Below are 21,430 nucleotides of genomic sequence, written 5' to 3'. Positions count from 1 at the left end.
GTAGGTTACTCCCATGAGGCTGGCCCTGGGTAGGTCACTCCTAGGAGGCTGTCCCTGGGTAGGTCACTCCTATGAGGCTGGCCCTGGGTAGGTCACTCCTATGAGGCTGTCCCTGGGTAGGTCACTCCTATGAGGCTGTCCCTGGGTAGGTTACTCCTATGAGGCTGTCCCTGGGTAGGTCACTCCTATGAGGCTGTCCCTGGGTAGGTCACTCCTATGAGGCTGTCCCTGGGTAGGTCACTCCTATGAGGCTGGCCCTGGGTAGGTCACTCCTACGAGGCTGGCCCTGGGTAGGTCACTCCTACGAGGCTGGCCCTGGGTAGGTCATTCCTACGAGGCTGGCCCTGGGTAGGTAGCAGCCTGCCCCTTCCTCAGTCTTCACTTCTGCTCTCCTCTGAGGACAACCAGTGCTCTTTCTTGTCCGCAATTTCACCACTTTAACCACTGTTTCCTGCTTTGAAGTTAAAGAGGGTGTTTGGGCTTCAGTCAACAGGCCTCAGGCCTGGCACTTGGAGTCTGACATCAAACCAGCATGATTCTGTACCCTGTTCTCATTGAGTCTTTGTTGCTCTAATGCCAAATTCTGATTTTAAGAATTTGTACTACAGAAGCAGCTTTGTAATATGCCCTCTTCAATTAAAGCAAAATTGCTTTCACCAAGAATTTTCAGTTTTTGAAAATTTCAATGGTGGTGAAGAATTTAGGCCGTTTTTTTTGGTAACCACTAATTTTCCAGGAATTATCACATTTTATTATGACAAGCTCCAATCCGCCTGTGACTTAGATGTCATTGTTATTGTCATTTCCCATTTATAAGTTCACAAACTTTACTACACTTGAGTCCAAGGTCAGGCTGCTAACCAAGTTAACATAGCTATAGCTCGTGCCACAGAGTCACGCGTGGCTAGCAAGGCCAGCTGAACATGGCAGTGGCACCCACAGCTCCTTCTGCCAGGTCCAGTGTGGCACTGAATGCTTGACCTGCAGCCTTGTCATGGGCATTAGGCCTTTCCACCCTCCCTCTGGGATTGTCCCATCAGATTCCAAAGGCTCTGCCATCCATCTGCCACTGTATAGAGCTGGTCTATTTTGTTTCCTCTTTGGTGACAGGAGGGAGACGACACTGAGGATTTAGGTAAGTCAGAGCGAGTTCTCCTGTCTTCAGAGGCTTTCCCTCGACATGCGCTCACACTCACTTCTGGCGGAGGACCTCTGTCCACAGAGGCCACCACCGCACACACATGGGTCAGCAGAGGCAAGATACCTCTGCTTGTCCCCTTCACCTGGAATATGTGACAGCTTACACCTAGGATGCTGCAACCTGAAGCTAACAGGAAGCCTGTCTCTGTCATGTCAGAGAAACTCCTGCAGATGGGACAGTCAAGGGGAAGCAGCAGGAAGTGAAGTCTGGGTTTGGCAACTGCAGAATGAGATGCCATGTAAGAAGGTATGTGTCAGCCAGGGAGGCACCATGGTTTCTGACCCTTGATGCTGAGAAGTGCCTAGAGTCAGCTGGTTTGACTCTCTTGCTTTGAGAAACTGAGGCCCCAAGAAGCAGCTGCCACAGGTTCACAAGGGCCCACGCCAGAGCTGTAGCTCACCCCTTCAGGTAAAAGCGTGAGACCAGGCAGAGATGCATGGCCTCCAGGGATTTCTCGAAGTCGCTCATATTTTCCAGGCCATAACTTTCTCTATTAAGCTAGGACTCCTGTTAAAATCAAAACCACACGGGATTCAGCCCCTGATCCAATATGAAGGTATCCTCATTAGAAAAGGGAGTTTGTGCATGCATGGAGACACATTGCACTGAGGTCATGCTTGGGTGATACTTCCACTGCCCAGGAGCTCCAAAGATGGCCAGCATACCATTGGAGACAGGAGGGAATTTGTCATGGTCCTCAGAGGAGCAGGTCCCACCAACAACCTGATCTCTGAACTCCAAGAACTTGAGACAATGCATTTCTGTTACTCAAACCATCTGGTTTGTGTAATGTTTTTACAGCATCCCTATGAAATGAATATAAGCCTGCAATTTTCATTAATGAATGAAGAATAACAAGTTACACTGGCAGTAAGCTCATTGATCAGAAAGTTGCCTCTGCTTATGAACCAAGTGTGCACATGGAGGGCTTGGCCTCCTCACCTGGAAGTACACAGCTACAGGATATTGCTCAGCCTGCAGAGCCTGGCACTTGGACATAGCCCTACCAGGGGCATCCAAGATGAGCTCATCTTGAGATCCTTAACTTCATTGTCTCTACAAAGACCCATTTCCAAATTAAGCCACATTCAAATGCTTCTGGTATAACACACACACACACACACACACACACACACACACACACACGAGGCCATACCCAATCTACTACGTTATCCAGGACCCAAGGTCATCTTTCATTCCCTTCTACCAGTGTGAAATAAAAGGTTACTCTTGTTCCCTGAGTGGCCACAGGGGTGACTGGAAGACGAGCTAATGGAGCGGCAGAGGGCACCTTGGCCATCTGTGTCCTCAAGCAGCCTACATGTGTCTTGTTCCATCTTATGCCCAGCTGCCAGTGGACTACTTGCAGCTTACAAAATATTGCCAGCAGCTTCATCCCTCTTGTGAACCAGAATGTTACAAAGCTGCAGCCCATCATGGACATAGGCTACTAGGCTGATGCCTGAAGTCGGGGGTGACCTCTCTACCACGGCCCAGTAGACTGCCCGAGCAGCTTCTAAAATGATGTCTTTTCTTTGTGCCAACAGCTTGTCTATGTGCCTAAACCCTAAGAGCCTACGCTGTTGGAGGTGACATGAGCCACACATACAGCATGTTTTCCTACCATAGACATCTCCAGCCCAGAGTCTGTCAAGTTGGGATGGGTGGACTGCTTGCTGGAACAACCTGGACTTACTGCAGAGCTGTGTCCTACTCAGGGCTGCCCATGAAGCTGGACTTCCACATACTTGGTGTATAAGCATCTTTCTCAAGAATGCCATGCTCTACCTCCAGGAAGTGGGAGGTTGCTGGGTAGAACCTTGCTTGAGTTAGGACACCATCTATTTGACTTCTGCAGGGAGCAGGCTGGAGAGTCACATGTGGACAAAAGGCAGCCTCTGCCTCGGAGTGGTGGTCATCTTTGCCATCCCTCCAGGAGCACAGCATGGTGTGGTTGCACTGTCCTGGCAAGGCGTGGTGGTCAGAGAGAGGTGCAAGACTCACTCTTGAGTAAGAAAAAGTTCTGACTTTGAACTGGAGAAGATCCAGGACTAGGTAACCATGGAGGGCACATGTTCTTTAAGTTGCCTATTAAACTGATGTTGAGATTTGCTGCTCAGGACCTTTGTGGACTCTGACTTAGTGAGGGTGACTGCTGCTGTTGCTTGGTCACTGTGTGGCCAGATATTGAAGCTTGTTGTTATAAATCAAGAGCCTCCATTTTTTTAGTTGTACACAATATATTTATTTGTTTACTTATTTTTATGTGGTGTTGAGGATCGAACCCAGGGCCTCGCACATGCCAGGCGAGTGCTCTAACTCTGAGCCACAACCCCAGCCCTTCAAGAGCCTTTCTTGTAAGGGTTCTGACTGTGGGGAAGCATAATCATATGATTGTCACAATAGATACAAAGAAAGCATTTGGCAAAATACAGCAACATGAAGATCATTCTCAAAACACTAGAAAAACAGAACATACCTCAACATTGGAAAAGCTATCTATGCTAAGCCGAAGGCCAACATCATTCTAAATGGAGAAAAATTGAAAGCATTTCCTCTAAAAACTGGAACAAGCCAGAGATGCCTTCTTTCATCACTTCTATTCAACATAGCCCTTGAAACTCTAGCTAGAGTAATCAGACAGACAAAAGAAATTAAAGAAGTATTCATAGGAAAAGGAGAACACAAACTATCACTACTTGCCAATGACATAATTCTATATTTAGAAGATCCAAAAATTCCACCAGAAAAACTTTTAGACCTAATAAATGAATTCAGGAAAGTAGCAGGATATAAAAATCAATACCCATAAATCAAGTGCATTTCCATACTAACTTATGAATACACTGCAAGAGAAATTAGGAAAAACACTCCACTCACAATAGCCTCAATAAATAAACAAATAAACAAACAAATAAATAAAGTACTTGGGAATTGACCTAACAAAAGAGGTGAAGGACCTCTATAATGAAAACTACAGAATACTAAAGAAAGAAATTGAAGAAAACCTCAAAAGTTGGAAAGATCTCCCATGATTTTGGATAGGCAGAATTAATATAGTCCAAATGGCCAAACTACCAAAACTGTTATACAGATTCAATGCAATTCGTATTAAAATCCCAATGGCATTCTTCATAGGACTAGAAAAAGCAATCATAAAATTCATTTGGAAACATAAGAGACCCAGAATAGCCAAAGCAATCCTTAGCAAGAAGAGTGAAGCAGAAGGCATCACAATACCAGACCTTAAACTATACTACAGAGCAACAGTCACAAAAATGGCATGGTATTGGTACCAAAATAGACATGTAGACCAATGGTACAAAATAGAAGACACAGAGATAAAAACCACAAAAATATGGTTATTTCATACTAGACAAAAACATACATTGGAGAAAAGATAGACTCTTCAATAAATGGTGCTGGGAAAACTGGAAATCCATACATAGCTAAATGAAATTAAGCCTCTATCTTTCACCCTGCACAAAAATCAACTCAAAGTGGATCAAAGACTTTCACACTAGAATAGATACCTTTCACCTAATAGAAGAAAAAGTAGGCCCAAATCTTCATGATGATGGCTTAGGACCTGACTTCCTTAAGAAGACTCCCAAAGTGCAAGCAGTAAAATCAAGAATCAATAAATGGCATGGATTCAAACTAAAACACTTATTCTCAGTAAAGGAAACAATCAATAATGTAATGAGAGAGCCTACAGAATGGGAGAAAGTCTTTACCACATGCACCTCAGATAGAGCACTAATCTCCAGGACATATAAAGAACTCAAAAAACGTAACACCCTAAAAACAAATAATCCAATCAATAAATTGGCTAAGGAACTGAAAAGACACTTCACAGAAGAAGAAATATAATCCATTAACAAACAAATGAAAAAGAAATGTAAATCAAAACTACTATAAGATTTCATCTCAATCAGATGGCAATTATCAAGAGTACAAGCAATAATAAGTGTTGGCAGAGATGTGGGGGAAAGGACACACTCATACATTGCTGGTGGAACTGCAAATTGGGGCAACCACTATGGAAAGCAGTATGGATTCCTCAGAAAACTCAGAATGGAACCACCATTTGACCCAGCTATCCCATTCCCCATTGTATACCTTAGGGACTTAAAATCAGCATACCACAGTGATGCAGCCACATCAGTGTTTATTGCAGCTCAATTCACAATAGCTAAACAATGAAACCAATCTAGATGCCCTTCAACCAATGAATGGATAAAGAGAAGTGATACATTTACACAATGAAAAAATTATTCAGCCAAAAAGAAGAATGAAATTATGGCATTTGCAGATAAATGGATGGAACTAGAGAATATCATGCTAAGGGAAATGAGCCAATTCCTCCAAAACAAAAGCTGAACATTATCTCTGATAAGCATATACTGATTCATAGTGGGGTGGGGAGGTAGGGAAGAATGAAGAAACTTTGGTTTGTGTAGAGGGCTGTGAAGGAAGGTTATGACTGCAGGGATGGAAAGGACAGTAGAATGAGACAGACATAATTACCCTATGTACATCTATGATTATACACCTGGAGTGACTCTGCACCATGTACAACCAGAGGAAAGAGAAAGTGTGCTCCATTTGTGTACAATAAGTCAATATGCCACATATAACTAATTTGAACAAATAAAATAAATAAATAGATGAGGTAGAACCACAAGGCAGGGTAGTACACACCTGAAATCCCAATGACTCTACAGGCTGAGGGAGAAGAGCTCAAGTTTGAGGCCAACCTCATCAATGTAGCAAGATCTTTTCTCAAAAAAAAAAAAAAAAGAATTGGGGATGTAGATCTGTGGAAAATATCCCTGGGTAAAATCCCCAGTTAAAAAAAAAGAAAGAAAAATAGGTGGGGTCTTTAAGAGGTGATCAAAGCAATCAGAGCTTTGTCCTTGTGCAGGGTTGATCCATAGGAGAGCTTTGTCCTTGTGCAGGGTTGATCCACTTTAGAGCTTTGTCCTGGTGCAGGGTTGGTCCATTCATATCCTGAACAGATTAACGAGTTTATGGGTTAACTTGAGAAGGGTTGATCCATCTATACCATGAGCAGATTAATGGACTTATGGGCTATCTTGAGAGTGAGGCTGCTATAGAAACCAGCTATCTGGAGAATCCCAGTCCCTTCCCTCACTATATGATGTACTGAGCCACCTCAGTATTCTGCCAGCAAAAAGGCCATCGCCAGATTCAGTCCTTTAATCTTGGACCAGAACCTAGAGCCAAATAAACTTCTTTTCTTTATAATTCAAACAAACAAACAAACAAACAAACAACATTTCATCTTAAACATGAATAAAATATAAAGGCTAAGAGAGGTCTTAACTTCTTTTTTGTGGAAAAATGGCAAAATCATATTCCACATTTTCAGCCTTTAAACAAACCAGGCTCTGCTTATTACTTTCCAAAAATACATTTAAATTCCCATCCCAGTATAAAGAGTAACACAAAATTTTATATATAACTTATTGATAACAGGTTACCCTTATCCAGTTATAAAACATTAAATATCATAAATAAATATCAATCAAATTTGTTATTTCTATATAAACCTGAAACAGACTATTGCTACAGACAGTTTTAGTTTAGAGAACATCATCTTGGTAAAGGGCTCTACCAAGTCTTACATTTTAAAAGGCTTGTATTCTGTAAGAACATGAATATATCCAAAATATGTAAAAGCTAGTAATGGTTAGTGTCACAATTAACTGTTTAACTTTTAAAGTAAAATTTAGAATCCATAGTGTATAAAAATTATAGTCCCGGGTTTGCATGTTATCAGAACTAGCAAAAGTGAAAGGATAGCTTTCAATCTCTTAAACATTTAGGAAACACTGTTAATAATCAGAAACAGACATAGTTAAAACAGATTTAAGCCAGGTTTTTAATTGGAAGTGTGGCCCTTTTATGTCAGATACAATGTAGGAAAGAGAACACTTATTGGTTACTACACTGCCCAGAGTCCTCAGGAGTGGCTAGTGAGAATGTGGCCAGCAGCTCCCAGGAGGCTCTGGGGCAAGAGCTGCAAAGGTTATGATGGCCTGTGCTACCCATAATCCTTCAGGACCTGCAATTCCTACAGCCCTCTGCATTGAGGGCAGCATGGGCCAAATGACAGACTGTATGACCAGAGCCCTAAGGGACCTGCAGCTTGCAGAGACCTCTGCAGTGAGGTCTGTGTGGGCAGAATGACAAACTATGCTTCTCATATCCCTTGGGTGCCTGCTGTTCCCAGGAGCTTCTGGGTTGAGGGCTGCAAAGGCAGAACACCAGGCTCAATGCAGGGTATGTCTTCACTATAACTCACAGAAGTTTCTGTGTTGAGAGCTTTAGTACCTAGACTCTCCAGGGTACCAGGGAAAGCATGGGTCTGCAGTTCTTGTGGTCCTCCCAGTAGCGCTGTGCAGGCAAACACTAAACTACATTATCCAGAATCCTCATGAGCTGTACCTTCCTCTGTGGTGATCAAATCATTAGCCTACATTACCTACAATCCTCAGGGGCTATAGCTCCCAGAACCCTCTGTGGTGAATACGCAAAATACGGGACTATGTTACCCACAAATGTTAGTTCCAGCAGCTCCCAGGATCCTCTGTGATGAGAATTGTAGGAAACAGAACTTAACTATACTACCCAGAATCATTTAGGGGACATGTTGCCTGGGTGAGCATGTGGCCTGCAACTCCTAGAGGCCTCCACAGCAAAGGCTGTTCATGCTAAAGGTCAGATTACACTACCCATAATTCCTGGGGATACCCTGATGACTGTGAAGCCTACAGTCCAAGAACCCTCCACAGTGAGGTCTGCATTACCAAGGTAAGCATGTGGCTTGCATTTATCCTGGCCCTCACAGGAGGCACGCAGGCAAAACACTGACTTACATTACCCAGAATCCTCAGGAAATTGCAGCCCCCAAAATACTCTGTGGTTGGGGCTGTGGGGTAGAGAACTGAACTACACTACTCAGAATTCTTGCAGATGTCCAGGTGCCCGTGTGGCCTGCCACTCGGAGGCCTCCACAGTGAGAGATGTGTGGGCTGAAGGCAAGAATACACTACCAGAATCCCCCAGGGCCTGCACCTTCCAGACACCCACCACTTGAGGACTGCATGGGCAAGATTTGTATTGCACCACCCAGACTCCTCAGGGGTGTCCAGGCAGGGTTGTGGTGTGCTGATACTGGGAGCCTTGATGGTGAGGTCCACTTAGGTAGAATGGTCTGCACTGCCCAGAATAATCAATAGCCTGCAGCTCTAGACCTCTGAGGTCAGAAATGCTTGAGCAAAGTGGACTACAATACACAGAATTCCTGGGGCCTCAGAGCTGTGAAAAGCAACTATAGTGTGGGCTGCACCAACCTAGCACCAGGCTACAATGTCCATGATCCTGGGAGTTCTGAAGCACCCAGATGCCTCTGTAGTGAAGGCTTCATGGGATATGAGGGTAATTCTGCTAATTGTAGTTCCCCATAGGCTTCTGGAGTGAGGGCTACATGGGCAGAACCCAGTCTCCACTGCCAGGGTCCTCCAGGGCACTTGGGATAGCATGTGGCATCAGCTCTGATGATCCTGCCTGGTGAGGGCTGTGTGGGCAGAACACCAAATTAGACTGTCAAGAATCTCTGGGAATAACTGCAACTCCCAGAGGCATTCATGGTGAGAGCTGGGAAACAAGGAGAGATAATTCAATCTAGAATGCCCCAGGGCAAGGGGTGCACCCTGCAGCTCCCAGAGGCTGCTGGGGGGTCATGTGAGCTCAGGGTCTCACAACCTTGAAAGCAGTCAACATGGGCTGGGATTTAACTGCTTTTCTCAAAACGCATGATGTTAAAATTTGACAGTCCTTGGCTACATCACTCAGTCACTTGTCTACACTTCGCAGAGGCCTCTCTGTTGACCTGCTTTTGGCCTTCTTCCCTTGGGCACAAGAGTGAAGTGTCCAGGGGCTCCCTGCAGGTGCTCATGTCTGTGCCTCTGCCTGCCTGGCCCCTGGCTACAGCAGTGCGTGGCCTGGGACCCGGGTCTCAGTCTCTTGGCCTCCCTTTTCTCATCTCCTGAGATTCCACTTCTGGTGATGGCACAAACAAACACAGCCAGACTTAGTTAAAGAAGTGGGAATAGATCCTATTCAGTAATAGCTGAGGCTACAGAAAGGCGCTGAGAGAAATAAGAAAGACTAGCCACCCTACTACCACTGCAGGTTAGCAGAAGCCTGCACTAGGCGTGGCCATCAGGGATTGGTGCCTCTGCGCATGAGCAGAGTCTGGCACTGGGCGTGGCCATCAGGGATTGGTGCCTCTGCGCATGAGCAGAGTCTGGCACTGGGCGTGGTCATCAGGAGTGGTACCTCTGCGCATGAGCAGAGGCCTGCACTGGGCGTGGCCATCAGGGATTGGTGCCCCTGTGTATGAGCAGAGTCTCACACTGGGCGGGGTAGCAGGGGACAGTGGCTCACATTCCATCTTTGTCCTCCCTTCTTCAGGGTGAGGACTAGAGCTCTTGTCTCAGGAAAAACCGGGAGCGTGGTGGGTGAACCACCAGGAAGCGGCAGACCGGCCTCCAGGATACACGCAGCTTGAGGGTACTATGGGCCATGTGTGTGGGGATGCGGAGCTCCTCCTCTGACCTGCTTGGGCTCTGAGGAGGTCCTCCTAGCTCCAGGCGCTGGGTCCTCCGTGTGTGTCAGGTCTCAGGAGATGCTCCCAGGTCGGGACGCTGGGTCCTCCGTGTGCTGGGGTCTGAGGAGATACTCCCAGGTCGGGACCCTGGGACCTCCGTGTGTGTCAGGTCTGAGGAGATACTCCCAGGTCGGGACCCTGGGACCTCCGTGTGCCGGGGTCTGAGGAGATACTCCCAGGTCGGGACCCTGGGACCTCCGAGTGCTGGGGTCTGAGGAGATACTCCCAGGTCGGGACCCTGGGACCTCCGTGTGTGTCAGGTCTGAGGAGATACTCCCAGGTCGGGACCCTGGGTCCTCCGTGTGCCGGGGTCTGAGGAGATACTCCTAGGTCGGGACCCTGGGACCTCCGTGTGCCGGGGTCTGAGGAGATACTCCCAGGTCGGGACCCTGGGACCTCCGTGTGCCGGGGTCTGAGGAGATACTCCCAGGTCGGGACCCTGGGACCTCCGTGTGTGTCAGGTCTGAGGAGATACTCCCAGGTCGGGGACCCTGGGTCCTCCGTGTGTGTCAGGTCTGAGGAGATACTCCCAGGTCGGGACCCTGGGTCCTCCGAGTGTGTCAGGTCTGAGGAGATACTCCCAAGTCGGGACCCTGGGTCCTCCGTGTGCTGGGGTCTGAGGAGATACTCCCAGGTCGGGACGCTGGGTCCTCCGTGTGTGCTGGGGTCTGAGGAGATACTCCCAGGTCGGGACCCTGGGTCCTCCGTGTGTGTCAGGTCTGAGGAGATACTCCCAGGTCGGGACGCTGGGTCCTCCGTGTGCCTAGGGTCTGAGGAGATACTCCCAGGTCGGGACGTTGGGTCCTCCGAGTGCCGGGGTCTGAGGAGATACTCCCAGGTCGGGACCCTGGGACCTCCGTGTGCCGGGGTCTGAGGAGATACTCCCAGGTCGGGACGCTGGGTCCTCCGTGTGCCGGGGTCTGAGGAGATACTCCCAGGTCGGGACCCTGGGTCCTCCGTGTGCTGGGGTCTGAGGAGATACTCCCAGGTCGGGACCCTGGTACCTCCGTGTGCTGGGGTCTGAGGAGATACTCCCAGGTCGGGACGCTGGGTCCTCCGTGTGCTGGGGTCTGAGGAGATACTCCCAGGTCGGGACCCTGGGTCCTCCGTGTGCCGGGGACTGAGGAGATACTCCCAGGTCGGGACCCTGGGTCCTCCGTGTGTGTCAGGTCTGAGGAGATACTCCCAGGTCGGGACGCTGGGTCCTCCGAGTGCTGGGGTCTGAGGAGATACTCCCAGGTCGGGACGCTGGGTCCTCCGAGTGCTGGGGTCTGAGGAGATACTCCCAGGTCGGGACGCTGGGTCCTCCGTGTGCCGGGGTCTGAGGAGATACTCCCAGGTCGGGACGCTGGGTCCTCCGAGTGCTGGGGTCTGAGGAGATACTCCCAAGTCGGGACGCTGGGTCCTCCGTGTGCCGGGGTCTGAGGAGATACTCCCAGGTCGGGACGCTGGGTCCTCCGAGTGCTGGGGTCTGAGGAGATACTCCCAGGTCGGGACCCTGGGTCCTCCGTGTGTGTCAGGTCTGAGGAGGTACTCCCAGGTCGGGACGCTGGGTCCTCCGAGTGCCGGGGTCTGAGGAGATACTCCCAGGTCGGGACGCTGGGTCCTCCGTGTGCCGGGGTCTGAGGAGATACTCCCAGGTCGGGATGCTGGGACCTCCATGTGCTGGGGTCTGAGGAGATACTCCCAGGTCGGGACCCTGGGTCCTCCGTGTGCTGGGGTCTGAGGAGATACTCCCAGGTCGGGACGCTGGGTCCTCAGAGTGCTGGGGTCTGAGGAGATACTCCCAGGTCGGGACCCTGGGTCCTCCGTGTGTGTCAGGTCTGAGGAGATACTCCCAGGTCGGGACCCTGGGACCTCCGTGTGTGTCAGGTCTGAGGAGATACTCCCAGGTCGGGACGCTGGGACCTCCGTGTGCTGGGGTCTGAGGAGATACTCCCAGGTCGGGACCCTGGGTCCTCCGTGTGCTGGGGTCTGAGGAGATACTCCCAGCTCAGGGACCCTGGGTTGGTGGTGTGCCTTGGGTCTGAGGAGGTACTCCCAGCTCGGGGACCCTGGGTCCTGGGTGTGCCTGGGGTCTGAGGAGGTACTCCCAGCTCAGGGACCCTGGGTTGGTGGTGTGCCTTGGGTCTGAGGATGTACTCCCAGCTCGGGGACCCTGGGTCCTGGGTGTGCCTGGGGTCTGAGGAGGTTCTCCCAGCTCAGGGACCCTGGGTTGGTGGTGTGCCTTGGGTCTGAGGAGGTACTCCCAGCTTGGGGACCCTGGGTCCTGGGTGTGCCTGGGGTCTGAGGAGGTACTCCCAGCTCGGGGACCCTGGGTCGGTGGTGTGCCTTGGGTCTGAGGAGGTACTCCCAGCTCCGGGACCCCGGGTTGGTGGTGTGCCTTGGGTCTGAGGAGGTACTCCCAGCTCGGGGACCCTGGGTTGGTGGTGTACCTTGGGTCTGAGGAGTTCCTCCCAGCTCCAGGACCCTGGGTTGGTGGTGTGCCTGGTGTCTGAAAATCCTCCCAGCTCAGGGACCCTGGGTCCTCTGTGTGCCTTGGGTCTGTGGAGATATTCCAGCTTGGATACACTGGGTCCTCAGTGTGCCTGGGATCCCTCCCAGCTCAGGGAACCTGAGTATGCCATGTACCTGGGGTCTGAGGCGGTACTCCCAGCTCGGGGACCCTGGGTCCTCCATGTGCCTCCTATCTGAAGCAATACTCCACCAGCTTGGCACCCTAGGTTCTCTGAGCACCTCTGGTCTGAGGAGGTATTCCTAACTTGGGTACCCTGGTGGGTCATTTGTATGGGACGGAGAGTTGCCTTCTTCTCAGCCGACTCAAACATACTCCCACCTTGGGGACAATGTGGTTCATGTGTATGGGGACTTGGAGCTTCCTCTTAGAGCAGACTCAGGAATACTCCCAGCTTGGGGCACTTTGTGTTGTGTCTACAGGGACTTTAGGGTCCCTTCTCTTTAGCCTCAGAGAGACTCACAGCTTGGGGACACTGTGGATCAAGGCTATAACTCCATTCTAAGACCAGCTGTGGGTCAAGGCTATAGGGACACCTAGAGCTCCATTCTTTTCAGACCATCCTCAGGCAGATGCCTGTCTTGGAGACACTGTGGGTCATGTGTGTAGGGTCATCCAGAGCTCCTTCTCCTCAGAGCAACCTCAGAGGGATGCCTCGCTTGCGGACACTGAGTCATATCTACAGGGACGCTTTTCTCAGACTAGCCTTAGAGAGATCCTGGCTTGAGGATTCTGTGGGTCATGTCTATAGGCATGCCCAGAGCAGCCTCAGAGAGATCTTCCAGAAACTTCTGGATAAATAGGCGGCAGGTGAGGAAAAGGTGGGAAGTGTGAAGAGAAAGCAGATTCACTCCCTGTGCCCATTTGAGAGCTGAGGAGGGAGCCTTGCTCTCCTTCATTATTTCAGCAAGGTTTACTTTGGGGAAACATACCTTCAAGAGGCTCTGATTACTTGTCATCAAAACACAGCTACTTGGATGATTTCTGGCACAGAGGGAGGAGGAATTGTTCTAACTGCTTATTTTTACTGTGTTAAAGCAGGAAAAATATTAAAAAATGGAAAAGTAGATGTATGAAACCCACAAGGTTATTTAAGTTTAAATATGTTATTTCTAATAAGCCAGAATTTGTGAAAAAATAGTTCATGGATTTTCTGGAACTAAATTAATCAAAATTTTGACTGAGAATACATTTTGTCTTTGGTTGAGCAAGTCAGTTTATTTGGCAGTGTATTTGTAATGGTATGCTAAATACTGTGTTGACTTTCTACATCTGCTGAAATATCTTGACTATATAATGCTTTGGTATTATACCACAAAGTTAATTGAGGAAATTAATTTTAATTAATTGAAGTATTTATTTTAAGTAATGATTTCATTCTTTCCTCATAGATCATGAACATTTTAAGTAAATCCGGAATTTGTTAAAAGTCAGTTAACACTCAACCGTGGACCCCTATGTTCCTGGTTTTTATACCAATGGGAGATCTGTAAGCATCATTTTAAACTTTAAGCTGATTGATCATTCATAGTTTTCTTATTTTAATCTTTTATTAATGTGTTTTTTTAACTAGGAAATTACCTATTCCCTCTAGGTTTCCAATTTTATGTAGTAGGTTTCTGCAGTTTGATTTTTAATTTCTTCTCTAACTTTGAACTTCTGCTATTTTTATCAACAATATTTTTAAATATACTTTTTAGTTTACCTTGTTTTGATTGAATTATCTTGTTTGACAGTTCTCATTATCTGAAAAAGTTTTAATTATCTTTTTCTTATTAAGGTCTTTGGGACAGTGTGTGTAACTTGGTGGCAGAGAACTTGCTTAACATGTGAGAGTCCCTGGGTTCCATTCCAGCACCACACACAGACAATATGTCTTTGACAGGACCCAAGTGTCAGGGGAATTGTTCAAAATATTATGTATTTACACACACACACACACACACACACACACACACACAGATCTTTTCCAAATTGGGTTGAAATTATTCTAAGCAAAATTTGCTAATCAATTTTATAGGAAGAAAGAGGATGGTGATATTTTAAAATTCCAGCTATTGATATTACATGATATTCCAGCTTAAAACCACTGAAATAATTACAGTGTGTAAGAGAAAAGCCAATAGATTCTTTTAAAAAAACAGATACATTTACCAAAAATAGACTTTTTTACACAGACATTTTCTACTTTTTCAAATTTAGAAAGCATATTCGTTTATCTTATTAAAGTCTTACATTCATCAAGTAGTTCGTTTCTCTTACTCCTTGCAAGCAAGGTAATTGACCTTCTAATAAGCATGCTTTATATATTGTCAGAAGTTCTTTTTGGAGAACTCTATTAAGTGTTTCTCATATATTCAAAATATCATTTAAAAGCATAACAGTGACCTTTTGATTTCATCAATTTTAATTTATTTTGAAATAATGTGTGTATATATTAGTACTTACTAAATATTATTTTGTGTAGGAAATGGCCTGATTTCATTGTATATAAATGCTGGTGCTCTATGTGTTTCAAAGGTAGTTTTTAGAATAGAGTTGAGTATAATTCATATTCTGAAATCATTAAAAAAAGTACATACACTATTTACCATATTTTAATGAAGTTATATAAGTGGAGATTAGACATGTTAATATCATGAGCTGAAAAATAATTAAATATAGTTTTATTATTTTGGGGTGTTCAACATAATGTTTTCCACCCTCTTCTATAAATGCCCCAGTTGTCTCATATTATATGCTTGGTTTGGAGTTATTCTTTTAAATTTATTTATGGTGATGAGAATTAAGCTCATAACCTTGACCATGCTAGGCAAGCGATGAATTTCAGCCCTTTTTTAATATTATGTTGAGATGGGATTTTGCTAAGTTCCTGAGGTATTGAGGCTGGCTTCAAACTTTGTGATCCTCCTGCTTCAGTCTCCAAAAAAGCTGTGATTACAGTTCAAAGTGCCTAGTATGGCCTAGAGAATTTTTATGTCATTATCATGTTTCTAATTTCTTTTTTTTCACTCCAATACACATTTATTCAACTAAAACAAAACATTTTAAAAAATATTTTAACAATGTACAGATACATTCACAACATAATCTGCTGATTAAAAGACCCCAACAAAGTTTCCAGTATCTCAACAGAATTTACAACTGCCTACAATAATTTGTAGATTGGTTTAGTTTACAGTTAAATATATTGTCTTGTTTAAGAAAAATTATTAATACAAATGTATGATTTACAACATCCCCATTATAGCAAGAAAAAATAGATTCATAAAATGTCTTTAGGCATTTATTATGCCAAGTATTTAAATGATTATTTTTACTAGGACATAAGAATAATATTTATTTAGTACTAAAAGATTTTATTAGTCCAGAGACCACTGAAGAGTTTCCAGGAAGTTCCAAAATAAAATATGACTATCCTTTCCATGAAATCAATAGATCAACAGCAATCCCTGGGTATCCCTTAAACATAAACTATAAAGATTCCATTTATTAGTTAGGCCTTAAGTATAAAAATAAAAGAAAATTTTAGAAACTAGTTAACACTACCAGCCTGAATTTATTTTTCACTTGTGCATGTCTAATGTAAGAAATTTCAACATGAAGTATATATTTAAAATTAACATTTTTTCTAACTTTTTAACTCATATACAAGCCAAGTGCTTACTCTTAATCATGGAATCAACTTATTTCTGAAAATAACCTATAGAAATAGTATGTAAACACACATACCTTTGAGATAGATTAAGAACATCCTATATTCTATGGATCAAAATGCAAATATCTCTTTAACATATGTAAACTAACACATTAATTTGGGACATACGGATACATTACTATATGCATACATATGCACACCTAAAATAAATTCTGACAATGTTCTTAATGATATCATACTTCCCAGCCTCAACTACTAGAAAAAGAAAATTAAAACTTTGTTTAAAAAAGAAACCAGTTTTTATAGTAACTTTGTAAGTGAAAACAAAACAAACAAAAAATCAATGCTCCTTTTTGCAACTGGACTGAGCTCTAAACAATTCATAATCAAGAATCTCTTTGGCCATTCCCCAGTATCACAGAAAACATAATTTTCTCTCTATTCAAGAAGTCTGTTCATTTCTGGTGTTTTGTTTTAAAAACTGCATTCCAAGATACCAGGTAGCCATGCTGGTTAAATTCTTCCGGCTGCCCACTTGCACCTAATGTAACCATACAGGTTGGCACCCTGTAGCACCACACCCATGATAACCATGCCAACCATTTTACTCTGAAGGAGAAGAGAGCACTAAAGGCAAATATCACTCACAGCACTGGACAGGCAATTAGTCCTAACCAAAAGATTCTTGAATCAACTTCTGAAAGAGTTTTATTCTCCTGAGGAGATGCCTTCCTGGACTCAAACACCCAATGACTCTTTCCATCCTCATCAATACGATTCCACCACCCAAGGCCTACCATCAGTCTCTACCTGTGACGTTCTTCACTGCCCAAAAGTCACATGACAACAACAAGATAATTGTCACCATTCAAGCAATAAAGCTGCTGCTGAGCAATTCACAGAGAAGATAGACTATAATGGCACTGACTCGGAAGAACAAATGGAAAAATGATGCCACTGGATGTCGGATTTTGGATTTTGGTCTATTAGTTTTCTCTTCTTCTGCATCAAACAGTGAAACCTCTTCAGTGTCATCATTGCTGTCCTGAGTGCAAGGCTCTGCCAGGGTCTCCTATTCCTACAGGATTGCAGGATACCGCTACAGGACAGGTCACAAGGGAGCTGAAGAGGTGTCCAGAGGCCGCACCCCTTTCACTTCCTCGCGTGCATGATGTGCAAGATGGGCCGAGGAAAAAGACCACCCACCCCCCACCCCCCACCCCCCACACAGAGCATTTCTGCAGCCCAACATCGGATCCGCCAAGCTCTGGGTGTTGGTTGAGGATGGGCTTCAGGGATTCCTGGGTCACTCCTCCTACGAGGGCCTCCGAGCACTCAGAACACCTCCGCGGCAACTACCCTTGGTCCTCCATCCTTCCGGCCCACTCAGCTCTTTCTCAAGACGGACAGCCAGAGGGGACACAACACAACCACCCCTGTGCGCCTGGCTCACTCCACAAACCCTGCAGGAGGGACCCTTCTACCCGCCAAGCCTAGGCCAGCCGCTCTCCGTGCCCACAGCCCCTCACCTCATGTTTCTAATTTCTTAATAATTTTCTAATCTATATTATAGCCATTTTCTCCTTCTAAATGGTCATCAAAGTCTTTTTTATTGTTCTGAGAGGATATTTAATGTGAATATACTTTATGATGTGACACATCTGCTCACAATAGGCTATTTCTATTGTAAGAGTATTTTGATTCTTAACTGTTTTTCAGGCTTAACATTTTCCTAAGAGTGGTAATTGTTCATTTTCTATTTGATTGCACAAATAAGGCACTGATTTTTTTTTTAAATTTTGTGGTGCTAGGGATCAAACCCAGGGCCTCCTGAATTATGTATAAGGTATGCCACCACTGAGCTACATCCCAGCCCCATATATTCTTTGCTCTTATTAGCTTTATGACTAGCTATATCAATGAAAAACTTACATAGAAATTCAGCTACATTTGAAAACATTCAAGAGTTTGGGCATCACATTATATTTTTTGTGATTTCTAAAATATAATTTCTCCATAAAATATCTAAGATCACTATAAGATCACTCATAAACCATGCTTCCATTGATGTTTTTCTAGTTTTACCTATTCTGAAGAACATCATGGAGGAAACTGACTTTCATATTCTTTTAAATTTTAAATTTTTAGAAAGCATTATATGTTATTGTCACAAATTCTGTTTACATTTTTTGTTTGAATATTTTTCCCAGTGGCAAACATTTGATGCTATTACTATTAAAGGGTATACATAGAAACAAATGAAAGATAAGATTTCTTTAGGATGAATGATTCATTCACAATGAATCAATCTGCTCTTGTAACATATTTATTATCATGACTCTTTTGAAAAAATTCAACCATGACTTGAAATAGTGTCACTAAAATGTAGATTTTTTTCTCTAAAGTTTTGAAATTTTTAGAGAGAAAATCTAGAACCTAGCAATAGCAAAATAAATAATGATAAATAAGTTTAAACATATTATTACTTTAACATAAAACATATAAAATAAGTACTTATCTTACATTATGTTAGTTTGACATATTTTTGTTATAAATGCTCTTAAAAAAATGCAGAACTACTTAAGAATGTCAATTATTAGTAATTAACATTCTGAGTAATTAAATGAGCAGGTGTTTGAAAAAAATATAGCCATGTCTTAAGATTGTACTTTAGAGTAGTTTTATGTTTATGCAGAAATTGCAAAGAAAATGCAGAGATCTACTATATAACTTCTACCCAGTTTTTTTCTCTTATGATTTACATGAGCTATCTCAGATGTGTTAACTTTATACATAATTTTTCATGATAAACAGATACTGATATGCTCTTATTAACTAATGTCTGTGTTTCCTTTGGATTCTCAGTACAGCCTCTTTCAGTTCCAGGACCCCATCCAAGATCCTGCAAGATAGTCATCCTGTCTCCATAGGCTTTTCTTGGTGGCGACAGTTTCTCTGACCTTCCTTTCTCTGATGCCCTTGATGGTTGAGGAGGACCTGACAGTTGAGGAGTACCTGTCAGGTACTTTTTAGATTTTCAGTTGATGTTTTTCTCATATGTAGACAGGTTATGGATTGGGGAAAGCAGATTACAGATGAAGTGCTGTTCTTCATTTCATATCCTCAAGGTGCTCACCTGACTGATGTAGTGTTTGCCAGATTTCTCACTGTGAAGTTATGTTTCTCTACATGTCCACATTATATATATATTGTTTTGGAGTAAGTCACTATGCACAGCCCCCTCTTAAGAAGTGGGAAGTTAGGCCTAACTCCTTGGGGGCCAAATGTCCACCTCAATTTTTTGAAATTCTACATAAGAGGTTTTTATTTGGCCTCTTTTGTTTATCTGTTTAGTCATTTATTTGTAAATAAAATGAGCATCTGGATATTTACTCCAAGATTTTGTTTGTTATCCAACTCTATAGTACTTTGTTGCTTACTTCATCCTGCTTGAAGCCTTTGGGAATAGCTTTGACCATTCTTTCCACTGGGAGTTCTTTCTATTGTTTCCTGTTTTCTTTTAACAGGAAAGAGTAGTGTAATACCCTCAATTAAGCCTTTTACACTTATAAAACATTTCACTGAGGCTTTAAATACAATATAATATCCTCATGAAGACTCTAACATATATAGTATGCACTGAAATAATATGATATCAATAAATATCATTAATGATACCACTGGCTGATATCACATACACATTGAGACCCCTAGAAGATAACATGTCAAACCTTCACACTCATAAGATATCCTCACAGAGAACTAGGAAAAATGTAATATCTTCATTGAGGCATTTGACACACATATGAAATTTTTGTGGAAGCCTATGTCACATAAAAATATTCTCAATGAGATCTCTAAAATTCACATAAAAACTAGGTTCTTTGACACATATAATATTCTCAATGAGTCCTCTACACATATAATCAATGAGGGCTCTGACATATAATGTCCTCACAGAGGTTTCTAACATCCTCAATATCATTACTGAGGCCTGTGTCAGTCATAAAATATCCATGAGAGCCTATGACAAATAAGGAAAAACCATATTGAGGCCTCTGAAACACAATATTTTTATTCAGAGCTCTCACTAAACACATGAAACTATTTAAAAAGGCACTGTTTTCACTGAGGGCTCTGATATATAATATATTACTGACTGACTCTTTTGACAACTGTAATATTCTCAGAGAAGCCTCTAAAACATATGATATCGTAAGTCCTTAGACACAAGTCCCATTGTCAGTAAGGATTCAAATGCATTTAGTATTCTCACTGAGGCATGTGACCCTAATGGTATCCTCACTGAGGCTGTTGACAATAATGAAGTACTGGTACTGAGACATCTGACTCAGGAGTAGCCTTGCTGAGGTGGCTGGTGCATTTAAAATGCTCCCTGAACCATCTGACAGGTATAATATATTCCCTGAGGCCTCTAACTTCCTGAGGTCTTTGAAATATTCAATGTCTACATTGACACCTACAGTATCTATAAGAGGCATACTGAGGTCTCTAATACTAACAATAAAGTATTGGAGACATCTGAGATGTATAATTGGATAACAGAGGTCTCTTCCACTTAGAATGTCTTCTTGATGCCTCTGGCACTGCCATCATGTACTCACAGAGGCCCCTTTCTATAGGAGAAAACTGAGGCCTCTGACAAGTATAGTAAGTTTAATGCCGACTCTACAAAATATAATGTCAAAAGTGAAGCCTGTGACAAACACTTTATATTGTCACTGAGGAATCTTCCACATATCGTCATTGAGGCCACTGCCATGAACAGGATATCTGTACTGTGACCTTGATCCCATTCAAGGGGATGGGTTGGTGAAGCCTCAGATACTCTGGTAATACCCTGGCACTGGACTCTGACAATTAATATCCATATGAAGCCTCTGACACATAAAATAACCACACTCAGGCCTGGGATATTTTTATAATAGCCTCAGAAATGTTTCTAACACTCATATCATATCCTCAGTGAGTCTTCCTCTAATGCTAACATAAATCCTCCCTGAGGCCTCTGACATTCACACCCTATCTCATTTGAGTCCCAAAACACTAATGACATTCTTACTGAGGACTCTGAAATGGATATCATCCTCATACAGGACAGTGAGGTCAATATAATATCCACCCTGAGGCTTCTGTCATTCAGAAATATCCTAATCAAGGCTCCTGACACTCAAGGAATATCACACTGCTCTGGGGCACCAGAAGTCCACACAGATTTAGACCCTGGGAGAGTCATCCAAAAGTCACTGAGGCCTCTGCAGGTAACATGAGGTACAATGAGTCCTCAGAGACATATATGTCTCATTGATGTCTCTGACACATATAAAATCCCCA

General features: G+C 44.0%; 1 pseudogene; it reads right to left on the bottom strand.

The window, feature by feature from the left end:
- Positions 1-16,517: 16,517 nt before the first annotated feature.
- Positions 16,518-16,943, bottom strand: LOC143641508 (Golgi apparatus membrane protein TVP23 homolog B pseudogene; annotated as a pseudogene).
- Between the last annotated feature and the right edge of the window lie 4,487 nt (positions 16,944-21,430).

Source organism: Callospermophilus lateralis, chromosome 3, assembly GCF_048772815.1.
Source record: "Callospermophilus lateralis isolate mCalLat2 chromosome 3, mCalLat2.hap1, whole genome shotgun sequence".
Lineage (NCBI taxonomy): Eukaryota > Metazoa > Chordata > Mammalia > Rodentia > Sciuridae > Callospermophilus > Callospermophilus lateralis.
The sequence above is the reverse complement of the archived record's forward strand: the minus strand, read 5'-3'. Positions and strand labels throughout refer to the sequence as shown.